This window comes from Bactrocera oleae, chromosome 4 (genome assembly GCF_042242935.1).
Source record: "Bactrocera oleae isolate idBacOlea1 chromosome 4, idBacOlea1, whole genome shotgun sequence".
NCBI lineage: Eukaryota > Metazoa > Arthropoda > Insecta > Diptera > Tephritidae > Bactrocera > Bactrocera oleae.
Window position 1 is genome coordinate 9,850,291 of NC_091538.1, and position 20,719 is coordinate 9,871,009.

The following is a 20,719-nucleotide window of genomic DNA, read 5'->3' on the forward strand; positions in this document are numbered from 1 at the left end:
CAGCAAAGGCTTCCTCCCATTCTATACTGGCGCGTTGGCGTGCTCTAGCCATAAATGATGAATGCTTTGGTTTTGTTGCTGTTTTTCTTGTTTTGCTTTTGTTTTTTTGTTTTTTTTTTGCTCTGGCAATATCATCACGTCTGTCGAGCGTCAGCGTTGTTGACGTCAATTTGCAAGTAAGCAGCTTTCAGCCTGCTAAATACTTCTTGCTGCTTGCTCATTTCGTAGGGGCTAATGCTTTATAGCGTCGCTGCTTTTTTAATATATATTTATGACAACACATACACATATATACATTTATATATTATATACATATTATAGTACATATATCATATATGTGCTGAAATGTGTTTGTTAGCGAATTTCGTTAATTGTGTTGGTGTTGTTGCCTTTTGTCTTGACATTGCGACTACCTAATAAGGCGCTGAGCTGTACTGCGTTGAGTTGAGTGCGCGCACAACGAGGCGTTGAGAACAAATCAATTCGCAGCGTAAACGTCACCGTCCACTGACCGCCTGTCTCTACTGAACGTACTTCAAGAGAATTTCAAGTTTATTATTTCTCATATCATTTTTTTTTTTATTATTCCACACATCAATAAATTCGAGCGCTTAAATGTGGGTGTTTTATAAACAAGACGACATGAAAGTGCGACGCTGAAATGTGAGAGACAACAATAATATTATAATAAAATATTCTCATATGCGCGTTATGTGTCAGCGAAACAAAAGACTGAAGCGACAAACTTGCATGTATGAGAGGCATCGATAAGATCGCTGACTGATCGCCTTTTCGGCAGCCAGTGCGGACGCGAAGAAGCCTTTGCTTAATGATTTCAGATATATCAAAATATAATATGCAAATGTGCCAATGACTTTTTAATGATGCGCACAAAATTATGAAATAATTTAATAAATTCAAACGAAAATATATAGCATATGAACTATAAACTTTTGTGTAAGCGAGCAGGAGAGTGGTTAAGTCTTAATGGAAGAAGCGTTGAGTTTTGAGTATCATTTAAAATCTACGTTAAAAAACTGCTTAAACTTTCTTAGGCTAATTATGTATGTATTTCGGTAGAGAAAATATGGTAAGTTACTTAAACAACGCAAAAACAGTAAGTGGAGATTTGAAAACAAATATACGAAAGAGATTAAAGTTGATTTTGTTTGAAATTTTATGCAAATAAAATTAATAGCATTAATAGGCTTTGGTGACTGCATAGGTTTAAGAAGCTTAATGTGAGGAAGACTTTTTAAAACTTATTGCCACCTGTTTGTAAATTTTATATATATATATATTTATAACGAAATCTAGAAGCTGTGCGAACTGCATATGTAGGTTGAAGAAGTTTAAGATGAGAAAGATTTTTTAAAAAGAGTTGCCACCCGTTTGAAAATTTGAAATTTATATCTTATTAAATAAAAATTCATTACAAAGTCCATTGGTTTAAAACGCTGAGGAAGATTTTTTTAGAAAAGGTTGCCACCTGTTTGAATTTTTTATATACATATGCATATTAATAATGAAATAAAGAAGAACTAAAATTTGTATGTGTCGATTTAAGAAGATTAATGTGCGATATTTTCTTTCTTAAAAAGGTTGCCACATCTCTGAAATTTAATTTTTTTTAATAAAATTCATAGGACGACAAAATTAATGAAATTTGAGTAACAATATACAGAGATTTAAAATTGCTTGCTTTAAAATTATTTAGTAGGATTGCCAAATGTTTGCACTTGTTTGTTCCATTAAATTAATAAAGGAATGAAATTGTATAATATGAGTAGCACAATAAATGTACTTAAGCGATGCGAAGAGAGCACAACTGAAAGAATTTGGCTCACGTTTTCGCAAAGCTAAGAACGTTTTCTGCTCTCGCCTTTCTAGCTGGCAACAATACCCTAAGGGGAAATTCTTTAACAGCTGACGTTAAAAAAAAATCAAAGATGAAAAGCAGCTTAAAAGCATAAAAAATTAGTTCACTTTAAGTTGAGCACTTTTTAATTATTTCGACTAAGTAGTATTAATAATCTTTGTCAAAAATTAGAGAAAAAAATATGAATTTTAACAAAGCTCTCTCTCGCCGACAATTTAGCTCGAAGGCACTTGAAAACCCATTTTTCAAATAACATCAATTAGCATAACAAGTAGAAGTAGAAAGCAAATCAGCAAATGCCTGCTAAGCCTTAAAATAAGGGCAAATAATTTATAATGTGAAATAAAAAATAAATTACTTCTGGTAAGAGCGAGTCGGTTTTATGTAAAACACCGATTAAAAAAAAAATCATGAAATCATGAGTGCACAGAAGCCCTTCACAAGGATCTTATGAAGGATCTTATGCATCCACCTTATAGGTCGGACGTGACACCAAGTGATTACCTGTTCCTGTTTAAGGCATATGATTTTGCTGGTGATAAATTCGCCTCTAGCGAAGCTAGTGAAAATCTGTTTTTTTAGCTTTTTGCCAATAGAAACGGTGGTATTATGAAATTATCTTCAAAATTGATGCATTAAATGAAATGTTCTTACTAGACCTTATTACGAGTATATATTTCGATTAACCCAGTAAAACTTGATTTACTGGCACTCTTTTGTAGAACCTGCCACACAGTTAAAAACGTGAATGCAATTTTTTTATTTGTCTCCGACTTGACTAAAGTAAAATTATTGTGGGATTTTCCCGTAGACTTTCACGCTTACCCACAACCGATGACATAACACCAAAGATAAGCTATAGCACGCTTGAAAATGCCTCACATAACAGCGCTGCATTAAATTAATCGACTAATCGATGGATGATATAATTCTCATGAAATGCAAACGTGCAACCAATATTTAGTATTACAAGGAACAGCAAGTTGGGCAAGCTGTTTGCAACACGCAACTCTGTGCACATGACGCACGTAAAATGAGCGGCCGAAATGTGCTTTATGCCCAAAGGCAGTGGACTATGGCGAATTACGCTGAATTGCAACACGCAAACGCAGGCGTGTGTGTGAATTTGTAGCGTGCGCCTGCGCAAGCGAAATATTTACGTTCATAAACGCTTACGGCATTAAATCAATTCACGCAGGCGTTTTCCTTATCGGCAGAACAAGAGTGAGCGCTCCAAATTGAAAATTATATAACCACTCGCCTATATACTTACTTGCATTTACTTGCATAATTGCAGTATGCGTAACGGTAATAAGTGAAGAAATATTGATTACATGATGTGGAATGAGGTGAAATAATTTTTGTTGTTGCCAAATTTTTCACTTCTTTCGGCTTTTACCGCTTACTTTACATTTACGAACACACACACACATATATTTTTATACTCAGAAGGAAGCGTCGGAGACTCTATAAGGTATATACCATATATGTATGTACTCGTATAATATGTTTGTATAAACGCGAACAAGCCTCTCCATTTTTGAGTTATCGATCTGAAATTTTGCGCACATCCTTTTCACCACAAGAAGCTGCTCTTTTTCTTTTTATACCTTTCTTTCCTATAAGAAATGCACATGGTAAGGGTATTATAGCCGAATGTAACGTTTTTTCTTGTTATATATTAATATGCTCGCATTTTTGCAGATTTACGCCTCTAAGAATAAAAATGCTCTGTGACAGGCATGTCATTCTTTTCGTGGCCAAACACTTGAACCACAATTTGCAAAATACACAGCAAAATAGTTTAATATTATTGCATTGTTGACACTTTACTTGAGTTTACATTATTCAGCTGTCAAAAGTGACAGGGCCATTCTGAACACGCGCACCTTTCAAAACGTTCGCCACTCGCTACAGTATAAACCCATAATTCTAAACTCAAATTGGTTTTACATGAGTTAATAATAACAACAATAGCAACAGGCGTTTACGTGGCGCACGCGCGTGAGGGTGTAAATTATGCAGCAAAGTCGTGAAACATAACAATACAATATTACTTATTAAAGTGTAGTTCCCAACTGAGCTTGTAGGAAAATGTTTGATGGGGTTTGACAAAAGTGGGCACGATTTATCGAAAATTTTGAGAAACAAATAAAAAACATTAACTCCGGCTTACAACCTTCGCAGCTGTATTTCTTATGGCATAGAAAATCAAAAAAGATATTTACTTTGATTTTGTTCTGTCAGTTTGTATGGCAGCTATATGCTATAGTGGTCTGATCTAAACAATTTCTTCAGAGATCGTACGCTTGCCTTATATAATAATCTATGCCAAATTTCGTGAAGATATCTTGTCAAATATAAAATTTTTGCATACCAGCACATGATTTTGATCGGTCAGTTTGTATGGAAACTATTTGCTATAGGGGCGCGATATCGGCGGTTTCGATAAATATGCAACTTATTGAAGAATAAAGGACATGTAGAAAATTTCAGTTCGATATCTTGAAAACTGAGGGGCTTGTTCGCGTATATACAGACAGACGGCAATGTCTAATTAATTCAGCTTTCCATCTTATTTATATATATATTTGGCAGGGTCGCTGTCGTTTCCTTCAGCGCACTACAATCTTCGTGGCAAACTTAATATGTATACCCTTTTCTAAGTATAAACATTTTTGTTTATCGATTTTCGGTATATATATATTCAATTTATAATGTTTTCAGTATGGAAATATCGAGAGGGAAATTTTAATTCATAAAATCAAATTTAATATTTTCAACACAGTAATGCAAACAGGAATCAGAAAAAAGGTTTTTTTTCTAAAAATTTTAATTCAAATTTAAAAAAAAATATTTTGTACCGATTTTCGGTACAATTTATAGTATTTTCAGTATGTGAATGTCGAGAGGGAACCAGCAAACGAACTTTTCATAAAATTTTAATTAAAAAAATATTTTGTACCGATTTTCGGTATCAAATTTAATATTTTAAGTACAGAAATGTAAACAGGAATCAACAAAAGAATTTTTTTAATAACTTTGGTTCAAATGAAAAAAAAGTACGTTGTACCGATTTTCGGTATTATTTATAATGTTTTCGGTATAGATATGCCGACAGGGAACTGAAAACTGAGTTTTTATTTGCATTCCAACGAGTTGCTAATAAAGGCGGAACGCAAATCGAAATATTACAAGCAACGTTTTATAATTCTATAAACAAATAAATGTTAAGTTGTATATATGTAGGTATATAAATACATATGTATAGTATAAGTATATATGCATTTAAAAACATTCAGATACCTTTACAGGTTTAAAGTACACAAAAGTGCAATGCGGTTTTTATAAATTAGAAATGACAATACGGTGACTAAGTGCCGCTAATGCAAGTGCACAAGTAACTGCTAATATATTCACCCACCCACAAAAAAGCTATGTATATACATACATATAATAGACATTCGGTGGCTTTGAAAATGATAGGCAAGTACATTACGCTGGTTTACTCAAAGTGTCTATATTCGACAAATAGAAGTGTGTTGAACAAGACAAGAAAAATTTCAAATTTTGGTCAACTCTTTTGGAATGCTAATTGAATTAAGGGGCACACCTAGTGTGAAATTAAAAAAAATGTTTTTCGCTTTTTCAATAGGTTATACCTTTAAAAATAATTAATAATACATTTTAAATCAATATCTCAAATAGTTTTAGAGTTACAGACCTCTAAAGTGTAACCGCTCTCGAAAAAGCATTGCCGTTAGCGAGTTCACTGCAGTAATTAATCGGAGACAAATGCTCCGGTCACTTGCAAACCAAAAGCCAAAATTTTGGTTTAAATTGAACTTAAAAAAAGTTTCCATTTTGTCAATTTTTAATATTTTTCGACGATTGGTGGCCCTGAAATATATTCCCGTTTCCTCCGGCTGAATTTGCATTGTTAATGTTTCAGTATCTTATCCTCCCCCGCGCATGTTCTGGATTCCGCCGAATTCACTTTTCCGATTTTCTGAACATGGGTTCTTAAAGGTGGGTGCCTTGTGATGACTCTTACAATATTAATAAGTTCCTTTTTACCTATTGTAGAAGTAGAACTTTTTTGGTCTATCCACCAGCAACACTACTAAACACAGTAACGTTGTGATATACCCTGTGTTGCTAGTATTCCAAAACCTAGGGTGCTCTTTTAGGGTCCATTGCTTCAAACAACCCTTAAGGTAGCTGAATGCTCTAGTGCAGTGTTGTATACTTATACTACTCTTGTGTCTTAATGGAAAGGGAACTAGTTCTTAAATACCTTACAACTAACCAGAGTGAAGTTAAATAGCTCACTATAACATTATATTTTTATGTAAAAACTTTTTCCCCTCGTCACGTTAGATTGTAGTTAGGAGTTTTCAGTTTAAAATATGCCAGTCTCATACTATTTTGAAATATGAAAAAATAGTTCAATTATGAACATCAAACGAAATTTTTCAAAAGAAATTATATACATAAATTATATTATATACATATATATTTTTTATGCATGTACCATAAATACTGTTATCTTTGCATTCCTCGCACTATTTATATTTTCAGTTCCGAAGGTCTATTTCTATTTATATTATTTGCCAGAGTAGTCTTTAATGCTAGTCAAATATTGCTAGTAAATTAATATTTTTCCGATAGCTTCGTTTTCTGTCAAACTTAACTAGTTGTAAACTAGCATTTCTTAAGCCAGTTTGATGAGCGCTTTTGTATACTATATATAACCTATATGCTGAGATTGCTCCATTATTCATTGTCGTTCAATGGCATTTGACAATTATTATTGCGCTTTGTTATTGTTGTTGTGTTTATTTATACAAATTTCTATGAGACGCCGCCAAAGATGCTACGAATGTAGAGACATTAAAGTGCGGCATTTATTACTAAATATGTAACGTTATGTTGACAAGGTCGTTGAAAGAAAAATTCTTTGTTGTAAATACTCAAGCGAAAAAAAACAATGGGTTTTCAAAAAACAACAACAAAAATATGCTGTTAATAAAGTGATAATTAAGCACATTATGGCAAATAGCTGTGTTGGGAGAAACTAAGCAGAGTTGCCACTAGTAAAGATTTCAGAATTCTCATGACATTGGGCACTAACGCAGTAGAGTTTCTCCGCGCGGCATTGCAGCGCTCAGCTGTAGGTTATATATAATATATATGTGCTATATAAGATATTTTTATTTTTTCGTTTTTTGCTGTTTTTTTGCTGTTTTTTTGCTCACTTCCATTGCCTCTTCAATTGTTCGCTGTTTGCGGAAACATGATGCTGCATTTTGCATTGCTTTTTATTCGCAGTTTTCTTGCCTTTGCATTTTCATTGTAAACTTAATTTATTGTTATAATTGAACGACACTTTTATGCTTAGTTATTGTTAATGAGAAAAACCTCTTTACTCCTTTCAGCCACTAAAGAGTCAAAGTAAAGCGGGCGTTACTTGGCGCTTCGGGCAAAGCAAAGTGAAACGAGGAAACGAAGAGGCGAAAGAAGCAGAATAATCAGCTTACAAGAGGTAAATGCTTTTGAATTGTTTAAGTAATTTATTGTGCTAGAAGGTTAAGTAACATGAATTTATTAGCGCCGCACCAAATGAGCATGTCTAATAGCTAAAGTAGCAGTAAACTAATGTAAATTTTGTGTGCTAAAAAAATCGAATGATTTAATCGTTGCGCGTTGTATTGTGGTGTTTGTTAATGTAATCTGTTGATTTATGAATAATGTAAGGAAAATATTATTACTCAAACATATTTTTATTGGTAAGAAAACAGTATAGAGAAAAATATCTGCACACATAAAAATAAGCGCAAAAGAATTGACAATTCCTTATTTGTGGGGAGAACAGAATTCAATTGGCAGAGTCCTATTTGGGTTATTTCATATATTTCTTAAATTCTTTTATTGATGTACCGATATCAAAAAAATATCTAAACAAATTTTTATTAAATCAAGTTTTTAAAACAGTTGGCAACACTTTTCAGCTATACATATGTATATGCTACAAAAATATTTTTAAAGCGGTTTGTATAATATAATATATGTATAATATATTCGAAGGCATCACTTTTTTAAATTAATTATAAAATAAAATGTTTATATAGTTGTTATATAATATTATAAAAAAAATTTTCAAATTCCTTTATTTATATACCGGTAAGAAAAAACATTAAACATTTGTTTTTAAATTAAATTTTTAAGACACTTGGCAAACCTGTTCAGAAATGTACAAAAAAAATTTTTTTAAACCCTAACCTTAAAGTTGTTATTTCTTATATTTCTTAATTTTTTTATTAGTATACTATTAAAAAAATATTTCTTTAAATTGCCTAAAATTACATTTCTAAAACAGTTGACAACCCTGTAGTTTGTTAGTGTTAGTGTAATATACATATTGTTATACTTAACTTTTTTATCAATCTAACATAAGAAATTATTAGTTGGCAACCCTTTGCAACATATTGTTTAAGCTGTAAGCTTCTTTAAGGTCTACTGTTGCTCATATTTAAGATAATTGTTGGTATTTAAATATTTAGCTAATAGCTTTGAAAATTTTATTTTATGTTATGAAATTTATAAAAGATCTGGCAACGCTTCTCAGAAATATATCGACAAATATAGTTTAAACAAGTTTTGTATAATAATATACATACATATATAAAAAACATACACTTTTTTTTACAATTTTATCAATTTCATTGAATACGAAATATCAAATAGTTAGCAACACAATTCAAAAATTTGTTTTTAACTATAAGCCTCGTTTGACAGTTCGTTTGGTTGATTTCGTAGGAGCAAAAGAATTATCTCTTTCTCGAATAAATTATCACACGATGATAAAAATGCACTAAAAAAATGATTAAAAGAACATAAATATCTTTGTATGTGTGTTAATTTATGAAATCATTTAAATATATAGTTAGAAAATAACAAAGATTATTAATTTCAATTTCCGACATCTTCTAAGTTTCTTAACAATTTTGTACGCTTATTAGCCATTATATAATAACTAGTTTTAACGTGCACTAAACTTCAGCTGAAATCCAAACGCTTGTTGTTTAATAAAACCAAAAATAAATAGATTTGGAAAAGTTAGCAATTGAATCGCTTGCGCGAAATCATCTAAAACGCTTCAGCTATAAAATTAAAATTTTCAGTTTAATGTCACAGCGATTTGATTAATTGAAGCGGGTAATGGCTCTACATTCCTAAATGTCTTTAGTGTTCTTTTATTTATGGACACCATTAATGTTGCCGAATTTTTAATGATTACCTAATGTATCAGCATCAGCAGTACAGAGATACATAGCTGTATATAACATACATAACGATTGGTGTGTACAAAAATAAAGAAGAAATTCGAAATTGTCAAAATGTTTTTTTTACCAAAAGAAGCTGGCTTTTGTATTTAAATTCTTTATGAGAAATGAAATCGGATAATACATGGTTACGTTTTTATAACGGTGTGTTCGGTACAGGTTAAAGAGCTTGGCCAAGGTCGATAAAATTTGAGGTTATGTAGAATATTTAATCTAATGTAGCAGCGCATCAGGAGTAAAAAACCGAATATGATTTAAAATATTATTTTGCAGTAAAATATTTTAAGAATTTTCATACAATTTAATAAAAAAGAAAAAATCGTTAACATCGGCTGCAACGAAGATTTTTTTATCAATACTATCGTAAACGATTTTCGGCCCAAATAGAACTTTTTACAACAATACGGATTCATAAGGACAGGGCAAGGGTCTAATGAGAAAAGACGTGGTTAAAAAAATGGCTTAATAAGTGGCGATTAACTAGTGCATAGAAAAATTACCATCAAGTGGGACCATATAGAGCCAAATTAAGACCACTTATTGCGGTATTCACTGGTAGGTAGGTAGTTACGGTGAATATTTGATGACGCACCTGGACCTTTAGGAGGCCATTAAGAACAAACGGTACTAAAATCCTCTCATTCTTATGTGTCCTCTCTGAATATCACTGGACTTGGCTGACTAAAATGACACCCAGAAAATCGGTTTTTGATCGACGGAAAATTGTCGATTATGCGACCTTGCGGCGAAGTCAACTGAAAATATGCTCTTAGAATATAGAGCGATTGCAAGAAGAAGGACTGTAGGTAACGGAATGACCTATTCTATCTAGGATTCATGTCGCCTTAATTAACTGAAGTCCATCTTTAGGCTGCCTTAATGCGCTGGGCGGTGATTGGAGTTGAAATGAGTGAGGAGAGAGCATAAGAGAAGAATGTGCGCAGTAGTCTTATATTTCTAGCTCTCTCAAAGCATTTGAATGACTAATGGAGTTTATGAAAAGCTTCTTCGTGCCTTAAATATATTTCGTTTTTATTAAACATACTACAATTTTTATAACATTTTATTTCTAACTTTTATAATTTAGCAAGTTCGTTAAGGTTTTGTTATTGTAGTCATATCTTGTGTACTTGCGCCGAAATCAGGTAAGTTTCATTAATTTGAAGCGCTGACAAGTTTTCACCTGAAATTGCGGGCAATTGCAACACGAAGTGGTCGTGAATTTTCCCTTTCCAGTTTAACCAGCTTCAGCAAACACGATTTGCTGCACCAGTTGCCCAGTTGTTCACATATTTTTAACTACTTAAATAAGGCAGCGAGTTTCACTTGTGCGATCCTGCGATATCGCAGCATCTCCCGCACATAGCCAGCCACATAAGCAGAGATAGCCAGACAAATATAGGGGTGTGTGTCTGTGCTATGCATTCGCTATTTGGACACTTATTATCGTTCCTTCATACATACAAACAAACATACATTAATACATATATATAAGTCGCGTTGCTATCGCGTAGTCGACGCAGTCTTTAACACTACACAGCATAAATTCATTGAAGAGTTTACGCGCCGGCCACTCAGCGTTTCACTTTGCCTTATTCCTCCATTATTATTACAGTTGTTTTTCGCTTATTTGCCATTCCGCTTGGCGTAATTTGACGTTGTCCATCTGCGCCAATATGGTTGGCGATAAGTGGCGCAGCTAATCTCTGATGTGAAAATTATCGGTTTACAACAGCAATAACAACGCCAACAATGCGCGCATGGGGCAAAGGGTTGCAAGGAGCCCTACCATTGTGTACACAGACGCCGCGCCGCGAGCGAATGAGCGATAAGCCCAATAATAATAACACCAGATCCATGCAGAAATACACAAACACTACATATATACCCACATTTAGTTGTAACTCTAGGCATTCGAACATGAATCGGCACATACACACTGACGCGCGCTTGCAACGCGTAGAGGCAATGAAGCGCTGCACAACAATAAAGTGTGCGCGCGCAACACAAAGCCCGCTACAAATTTTATGTTTATTGCGCCTTAATAACGCGTGTTTACAAACAAAACGCGTCCATGTCCATTCGTCCACCTCCACTACGTCGTGCCGGTCACGCTACCCTTTTCACTTTCTACCTTCGCTCTAGTTGGCAGTGAACCGCGCGCCCCCCCCGCGCCTTTGCTTGTTGCGCAGTTTCAGGCGCGCCAACTTCACAATCAGTGGCCGCCAATCATTGGCGCTGCGTCTGCTGTTTTGGCACTTTGTGCGCCAATAATTTGCGACTGCGCCTGATGGCTGCGTCTGCGTGTTGCCCGTAATGGCAGTGCGTTTGCGTCTGCAGCTGTGTCTGCGCATGCGCACGCGCACGCGTTACACAAAACAAATTATAGGTTGATACGCGCAATAAGTGTGCAGAAAGTGGCTGGATTTTTATTGTATATTGGCAGCTGGCGGCGTTTCTCTATGCGTTTCTAGGCTTCTTCAACATTCTTTGTCTACTACAGAGCGCCACTGCATAGTGTAACAAACGCGCTTAAATAGAACTTAAATGTGTCGAATGGTTGGCCATAAGTGAGCGCTTTCGCTGGAAAATGGAGAGTTGCGGGAAGTTCGAAGAAACATTCGATACTGAATCTTGAATGCCATATCAAAGTTAATTCATGCTATGCTAGAAAAATGTGCTTTTTGTACATCATTTTGTTATTTAAGAGAAGAGGTGCGCGCTAACTAATAAATTGAGCTTCTCTTTTCTCTCTTTATTTTTAAAATCTGCTTCAAACAACTTTTGAACTCTGCGAGGTAGTAGCCTTCTTTGCTACAACAACTGGTGGTGCGTCACAAACTTTGTCGACAAACGCAATCTTGAGCACACTATTGGTATTTATTTAGACACAGTTTAAGCAAAGATAAACTCAGCGAGATCCCCTAATTCTCTTATAACCAGGGAAATTATACGCCCAAAACCGCAATTTCATAAGTCCACAAAAACCAAACGTAAAAATCGTTAACAATTAAAGTAGATCGCTAAAATCCGCGCTTCTTTTGATGAGGTATTTCTTATAAGCTGTTTGAGAATTTTACACATTCATATATAAAACGAATGAAATGTTAGAAAACCATTTGAAAAACGGGTTTAAATCGAGTGGAACATAATCTTATATATATTATCGACAAACGCCGCACTGTACTTTAAAGATAGTGAAATTATTAGGGTGTTCCTAGCGGTGAAATTAGTTTCATGCAGCATATAGATGCGTAAGATGTTGTGCGTTGATTGGATACACTTTTCGTTTAACCGACAGTGCGTTGCCGAGAAATGTTATATTAATAAATAAGTAGAAGCACTATAAGGGTTTCTTGAGCTATTTTGAAATAGCACCCAGTAAGCAATATTATATGGAAATAATATTATATAATAATAAATAAATAAGCTAGTAGTGAAATTAATAGTGCATAATGGATTACAGCTGCTGTGAAATCATCTGACATAGTTATGTTTTTTATAAAAAAAGATAGAAAACACTTTAAAAATATTTTGAGGAATATTGTTGCTTTAACAGTTCTTGGCCGAATTAAAATTGGGGTTAGTTTTGCAGTTTTGAGATATCGAAACGAAATTTGGCACATGCCTTTTTCTTTCCAAGATACTGCTCATTTGTTGGCACCGCGGATATGTAATCGCTATATCATATAGCTGTCATACAAACTGACAGATCAAAATAAAGATAAAATTCGGCAGAAAAAACCCGCAGGAAATAATTTTCGTAAAAATAGATTGGTTGTCTAACTTTCAACCTACTCTAGTTAATATTACATTAAAAATGAAATGAAAATAAACCATAAAGTTCCACGATAAATGTTTACTGGGTTATCGATGCCAACAATGATGCCAATAAGGCGTTACATTGTATTGGCAGTTCTAGGGCATATGCAGCGGCATTGAGACCCATGCGCAAGTATAAAGAATTAAAGGCGCATAAACTGCTGGTCACTGTGTGAGATGGACTCCAGGCAAGAGGTGCCATAATAGCACATCACTTTGTGCCACATTATGGCGCAAAAGTGCAAATCCAGCGCAGTGGTTATATGGGTGCACTTATAATGTACTTATAGCAAACACATATGCACAAATAAATTTTTTTCTATGTGTGCGAAGATTCTTGTAAGAACGGGTAACCGTTTCTTTTAATTTTTTGCTTTGATTTTTGGCTTTATTAGAGTGCCCATTTCAAAGAATTTAAGGTTACCAAATATATTTTTATACCTTGAATATACTCTGCTTAAGTTTTCTCTGAAATTTGTTACACGCAGTAGGAAATATCGGAGACCCTATAAAAAGTATATGTAATATAAAGGAACGGCGTGAAGAGTTTTTGAGATATCGATCTGAAATTTTGCACTCGTCCTTTTTTCTCCAAGCAGCTGCTCATTTGTCGAAACAGCCGATATCGGACCACTATAGCATATAGCTGTCATACAAACTAAACGATCGGAATCAAGTGCTTGTATGGAAAACTTTTTTATTTGACAAGCTAGAAGTTTGATATGGGTTTTTGTCCAAGGTAACGGTGCAATCTCCGTATAAATTGTTCAGATCGAGTTACTATAGCCCATAGCTGTCATTAAAACTGCTTGGGTGCAGCCGAAGGTCACATTTATACTTGTTTCTCATTGCAAAAGATTTCACTTAAATTTCCCTTGATGAATTTTCCAAAGAGATCTATAAATTGTCATAGCAGCCTGGTCACCCAATTCGCGTACGCTTTCCCCCACGTCATTCGCTTTTTTACGCAAATTTCTTTGGATTTCCCATCGAAAGCTTATCTTAGAGCAAACCAGCTCTGCTGCCCGTCTGCCTGCCCGCTTAGCGTTGCTGTTGTGCGACACTTCAGTTAGTCAGTCAGTGAGTTAGTCGGTGAGACTGCGAAGATTTGTGGCCACCACTGATCACAGAAATACACAAGCACACACATTTATTCGTATGCATGCTGCGGTTGTTGTTGTCTACGTTGTTGTTGTGCATTTTATAGCACTTTTGGTTTGTTTGTTGCATGCAACGGACTTAGCCCGCGGTGCACTGCATTGTTTATATAGACTTAATGACCATTCAAATATACATATTATCGCGTTTGTTTAATCTTAATCATAATTTTATTTTGTTTTTGTTTTGCACGTTTGCTCATAAAATATTTTTATTGCAAATTTCATAGACAAATATTTCGCTCTATGCACACGCAGCTACATATACACACATATGTAAGTGCGTTTATGCTCTGCCACAACCATATATAGTGTGTTTGTTTTTGGTTTTGTTTTTGTTTTCTTGCGTTGCTGAAAAGCTGTGCAACTGAACTGGCTGTGGTAGGTTGGGTCTTTAACTATTATTTGTTGGTGTTTTTGTGCTGGGCACACCCAATTTTATTGGCGATCTGTGCGAGTGCATCGAATGTTTTCGGAAAGAAATGTTGTGGCAAATAAAAAAATTACTCAGATAAAAGCTAAATGTAACATAAAATGGATTTTATTTAAGGGAAAGAGTTAAAAGCCCGCTCTCAGGTTTGCATTTGGTCAGCAAATATTGAAAAGCATTAAAAGTCATTTAGATGGTTCAAAAAAGACACAAAACAAGTAAGCGCTTAAGGCAAAGGTCAAATGTTAGGTTAGATTATACTGACCGGCTGTCACGCCATACATAGACCTATTGGTCCTTAGTAATGCCTGATAATTCATTTTTATTTGAACTGAAGTATTCGTCATACAAAATGTCATAGCTTTTTGTAAGCTTTATGAGCCATTTGATATCTAATTATGATGCTTCATCTAGTTCCTTGAAATGTTATGTTAAGCTCTTGCTTATTGAGAACGGGTTCTTGATAAGGTCGAACAGAAGCAGAACAGGTGTTCCAGTGTGTCTCTCAAGCCTACGTCCCTGCATTTTGTATGTATCGTCGTTACTAATGCCCACCCGGCTCGCATGTGATGCCAATAAATTGTGATCTGTCATTAGGCCAACAACCGTCCTGCAATCCTTTCGAGAACGTCTGAGTCAAAAGCATGCATGTTTTTCTTCAGGGATCTTAGCTACCCTGTATGTCCTTAATGCATTCTATCTCACCCTGATACATCTGTCAGCCTTTTCGGAAATTTCATTGTGTATCATTTTTAGCGACTTACGTATTTTCTGTACTGGTTCGGTAGCCAGACGGATGACACTTTTATTTGCTATCTCAGCCTCTTTTCTGACTGCATAAACTTCCATGGAGTTACTGCAGTATTCGGGAAGCTTGAAGGGCATGCTCTTGTGCCATACAGGGTGATCTAGTGTGATTTACAACCTTCTCTCCCAAATAAAGTGTCAGAGTATGCGGTTTATTTTATCCACCAACCCCCTGTTTATTGAGCTATGCCAGAAGGTCTTTGTGGAGAATTCACCCAACGCCGCCAATCTTGCAGCTGATTTTGCTGCAGTGCTTTCCAGTATAATGTCAACTGATGACAGGTTGAGTAACCTTTCTAGTGCAACCGTTGGGGGATGCTTAGCGCTCTCGTTATGCAGAGAACAGTGAGCCAATCATCACTAGAGCCACTTCTATGGGCTTTATTGAATAGTCTTACCTTGGGAACCTCCAGTTTGGCAAGCAGCGGTAAACAACCCAAACTTCGGAGGTTCGTCTGGTCCCGTCTAAAAGCAAGAGGTCCACTAACATACTTGCTACCGCTAAGGTATGTAGTCTGATTGGATACTGAAAGAAGGCGAGGTAGAATCATTTAGGCATTTCATTCCCAACTGTTCAACTTTTTGCAGGCTGAGGTTGAAACATCTCAGTAGACACACCTTCGGCGGACTTGGCGAAATAACTGGGATAGATAAAAGCCGCCTTTACAAATTTGTGTTAGGCTTAAAATTTTTCATCGATCTTACGGAATGACAAAGGAGCAGCCTTCAAATCTGTACAAAGTGAGTACTACGTTGCTTTTGGTGCGAAGATTAGCCCTACGACGTAACCGATCCTAAAGTCTAAGAGATTTTTGTATACAAAGTGCTCCTGTTCTTATTAGGTATTTATGTTAGTTCGATACAAGTCTTGTCCATCGCAGCTTACAGTCAATTGGCTAATATTCAGATATATTATTTTTATTTGCTTACATAATGAGTAGACATATAGCCTCACCCGCCAGCGCTGTGGCTCTAACAAACAAGTAGAAGTAAGTGTATTATATATTAACAAATTTTTACACAAGCTTTTTTATAAGTAGTTGTTGGCATTGCTAGTGGCAATATACGCTGTGTGTGGTGCGTGTAGTGGCGCCCCAAACTTCATGGCATTCGTACTACAGCGGCTCGCTGCCGTCGACAGATCAATTGAATTGTGTTGCTAAGGTGAGTGCACACTCCCTTTGTTGTTTGGCACTGGCTCTGGGCGAATTCTAACTTCGCTGACCTTTGAGGTCACTGCTCACATGGTGGCATAGAATGGTGGACAGCAGCTACAACTTGTTGCTGCTTTGGTGGGTGCAGTTCAATTTGTAAATTGGTCGTTTAAAAAGCCTGTTCGCTTACTTTTGGCTGGACGGTATTCGGTTTGCAGTTAGCCCAAATGTAGAAATAAAACGTCGAATGTTAGTTATGTAACACGCTTATATATCGCGCAAATAAATTTTGCCACCCACGAGAAATGGTGTGATTACAAGAGGGGTTAGTGTCCTTAGAAGAGCATCAGACAAATTTTCGAAGTTGTTTCGAAATTAAATGTTACTACAATTTAGCTTAAGTTTATAATCTTAAAATATAATATAATATATATAAAATTCTCAATAGTAAATACTTGTAGTCCAGCTCTGGTCTAAATTATGGCCATCATTCTTAAAAGAAAACATCGGAGACCCTATAAAGCATATATTTATTTATACAACAATCAACCTGACGACGTGAATCGATTCAGCCATGCTCATCCGCTTGTCTGTATATACTTGAACTGGTCCTTGAGTTTTTGATATATCGCTCTGAGAATTTGAACACGTCGTTTGCTGCCAAAATAGTTGCTAATATATTGGAACCGATATCAAATCACTATAGCATATAGCTGCCATACAAACCGATCGATCAAAATCAAGTTCTTATATGAAAAAGTTTCTTATTGGACAAGATATCTTCTAAATTTGGCATAGACTAAGAATCCATAATGTTGGTATTTCTAGGTATGTGCTTTATAACATATTTCAAGTTTTTACCAAGAAATATTTCTTGAAATATTGACTAAGTAAACTCATGCTCTCTAAATTCTTAATAGCACACAACAGAGAGTGAGAGAAGCTCGCTTTTAAAACAATTAGGAAAATGATCAGAAAATTTTTCGAAAAAATAATTAAAGTAAGATACAAATATACATAAGTATGTATGCTGTTTTAAATTTATTTATTCAATTTAATTAATAATTCATGGATTTGAACTAATTATATTTCACAATGAAATAACCATAACACCTTGTTGCACCTTTCCTGCCGCAATCGCGACACAAAACAAATGCTCACACTTTCCGCGCCACTGTATGCGCACAACTGCACAAACTGGTACGCCAATATAGGGCGGAGAGTTCACAGCTTCGCGATCGCATATTTAGTCATTCAAAAGCGCAGAATACTTCAGTACTTTTTGCATTCGATTGCCGTCGCTGCATCGTTTTTTGGAATTCGCTTGGCAGTCTGCCGTTGGCCGCGGCGGCGGCTTTCTTGATGACCACTGCGCGATGCACCTACATATGTACTTGCTTCCTATGTTTCTATATATTCATGTTGCGATGTTTGCGCATATGTGCGCACTTGTCTTGTCTAGCGAAAGACGTTGGCATTTTCGCTATTTTCCGCTTTTTATATCGATTTGAAAATATTGCCGTTCTTGTAAAACTCACTGGCACATTGCTGTCGCAACTACTGCCAATGCAGCGTGCAACAAATGCTGCGCACACCACTTGCGCCACAAACCATGTGCGCGTATGTAGATATGTGCGCGCGCACACAAACGGTTAATTGCATTTTCGCTATCAATGTGTAGGCATCTCAACGCGCGCACATTTGCTATTTTGCTGGCCGCCACCTTCTGCAACGCGGCACCGCTTCGGTGGCTGGGAACAGCGCCATCTCAAAGCCGCTAACGCCACTTGAAGTCGACAAAAGAGGCGGCTTTTCGGTTGGTTACAAATCGATTGCAGACTCATTTCTCTTCGTTTGTTCGGTGTCGCGCCATGGTGGCAGCCTCCGCTACGTCTACGCCCGCTGTGCCAAGGCGTTTTCTGCTTGCTAACGCTTATGTTTACATAGAATCGACTAATTGTAGGTCTCGCTGGAGTTTAAAGCATTTTTCTTTACTTTCCACTCGTCTCGCTGTTTAATTGTTGTTTTTGTGATGGTGGTGGACGTTGCAAAAAGCTTTTAATTTCTTCTTTTCAATTTTCTGTGAAATGACAGCGCAGTGTTTCTTACGAATTGGAAATGAAGGCGATTTCATAGATCTCATTATTTTAATAAAACTAAAAAAAAAAACACCTGAAAACTCTGTTCCTAAAATATTATCGCTAGTTCGGATTGCATGGAATTAGATCATATAGATCCCAGTATTTGTTTTGACCAAGTTTGGTGTAATAGATGTGATCTACCTTTCATTTAATGATTGCGAGCGCCTTATGAAGTCCAGACCTACTCTGCTTGATTTTCGCAAATGTTGAGTATGTCTCTCGTTTTCTGCACCAGAAGTACGGAGAGTATGTGTCGATTGGAATATGAATTTGTGCTTGAAAAGTCGCTAAAGAAGCTTTCTTCGGAAAGTCGGTGGAGATAAGATCTCTTTTATAGTTGTCATCTAAAATAATAAAGCAGCTTGATAGAAAAACTTAGTAATTTGATCTAATTTGGTGAGTTGTTGAATGACGCTTAGCAGTGAGTCACTTGAAAGTACATTAAGCCATATGATGGCTTAAGTGCGGCCGCTTGCGGTCAGGCGTTCTTTCGAACTCACACTTCAACCAACCAGTATTGCTTGGTAAATTTTAAATAGTCAAATATGATAACATTTTACAAATATATAACTCGGAAGTTCTGTAACTTGTCATAACACAAATTAAAAGCTTCTTATTAATCTCTTTTATTATATTTGAAAAAATAATGAAATCTGATGTAATGGAGTTTATGAAGACATCGATTATACAGAATAATTATAGCAGATACCTATAATCTTAGTATAACCCTATACCAATTCAAGAAAAATGGTTGACAGAAGTCAGAAGTCAATTCCACCATAAATTTAGTCATTTGTATTATGTATATGTAACTTTCTATACAACTATCAGTACAGAATTTGTGAAAACTTTACTAATAAAATGGTTAGAGTTTAAAATCAGAGAGTAGGAGAGAGAGAGCGCTTTAAATAATTAGAGTGAAGAGAGCCAAACACTCATCAGAAAATATCGTAGTAGTTCAGCAGAATGCTAAATTGGCCATGCCCAACATCGATTCGCTATGTTGGCTTCAGCACTGCGCTCTTGAAAAATAAATTTATTTGTAAAACTAATAGCAAAGTTCATTAGTTCACAAGAGAGTATGGAAATAACTCAATAAAGTGATATAACCGCTTCCTCCAATGCTACTTTCACAGACATGAGACAAGTCAGAGCTCCTGTAAGTGCGATGTTGGATAACTATACCAAGTTTGTTCGATTCACCACTCTCTCTAAGCTTATAATAGCTATATTATATCAAATATTATGCTAGTTATTGCTCCAATCGGCACGAACTTCTGCCTTCCCTACTTGTTGCTCATTTGTTTTCTTATCATGCTATTTTATTATTAATGCCCATTTCATTAGCGATTTTCTACGCAATGACGCTTACAACGAAAATCTGTTTGCTCTTCGCTAACGCTCGACACTAATGCGCGCGTTTAAAAGGCTTTCAGCAACGATTGCCCCGCGCCTAATTACACTTATGTAAATGAAGAAAATTAAGCGCATTTTAGCTATAATTTGCACCCACGGCGGTTTTGGCTACTTTTAGACTCGGCTTCCACAAGGAAAATCTATTAATTTTGGCAATCGCTTAGCGCTCAAATCTTTTAATTTACATTTGCCGTGCACAATACGAATTAGCATAAAATTTAGCCAACTTACGGAAGGGGTATCTATATATAATATTATATGTGCGCGTGCGCGCGTGTGTGTGTACGTTTGAGAAATAAAGCCGATTTTCAATCACAAATCAACAAGACGATTTTGACGCTTCTGTATTGCCCAGCGCACCTACCTGTTTGCTTATATTATTATTTCCCAATCACTCGCTATTTGAAGTTAGCGCGCGGCAGCGCCACCGCCACTGTGGCATATCAATCAAAGTTGGTTTGTCCACTTTGCGTATTTGCCTATAATAAATCATCTCGGTGGCCAGGGCACGGCGCGATCCGCACGACATTTCCATATTTTTAATTTGGACATGACAAAAAAATACAT

The 20,719-nt window shown here is 35.7% G+C and overlaps 1 protein-coding gene across 1 annotated transcript in view; it reads left to right on the plus strand.

The window, feature by feature from the left end:
• The window catches only part of blo (bloated), a 134,884-nt gene that overhangs the window by 24,296 nt on the left and 89,869 nt on the right, over positions 1 to 20,719 (plus strand). The window contains exon 2 of the mRNA XM_036374998.2: positions 7,318 to 7,424. The gene's annotated coding sequence lies outside the window, so the exon portion shown is untranslated. The remainder of the gene's footprint in view (positions 1 to 7,317; positions 7,425 to 20,719) is intronic.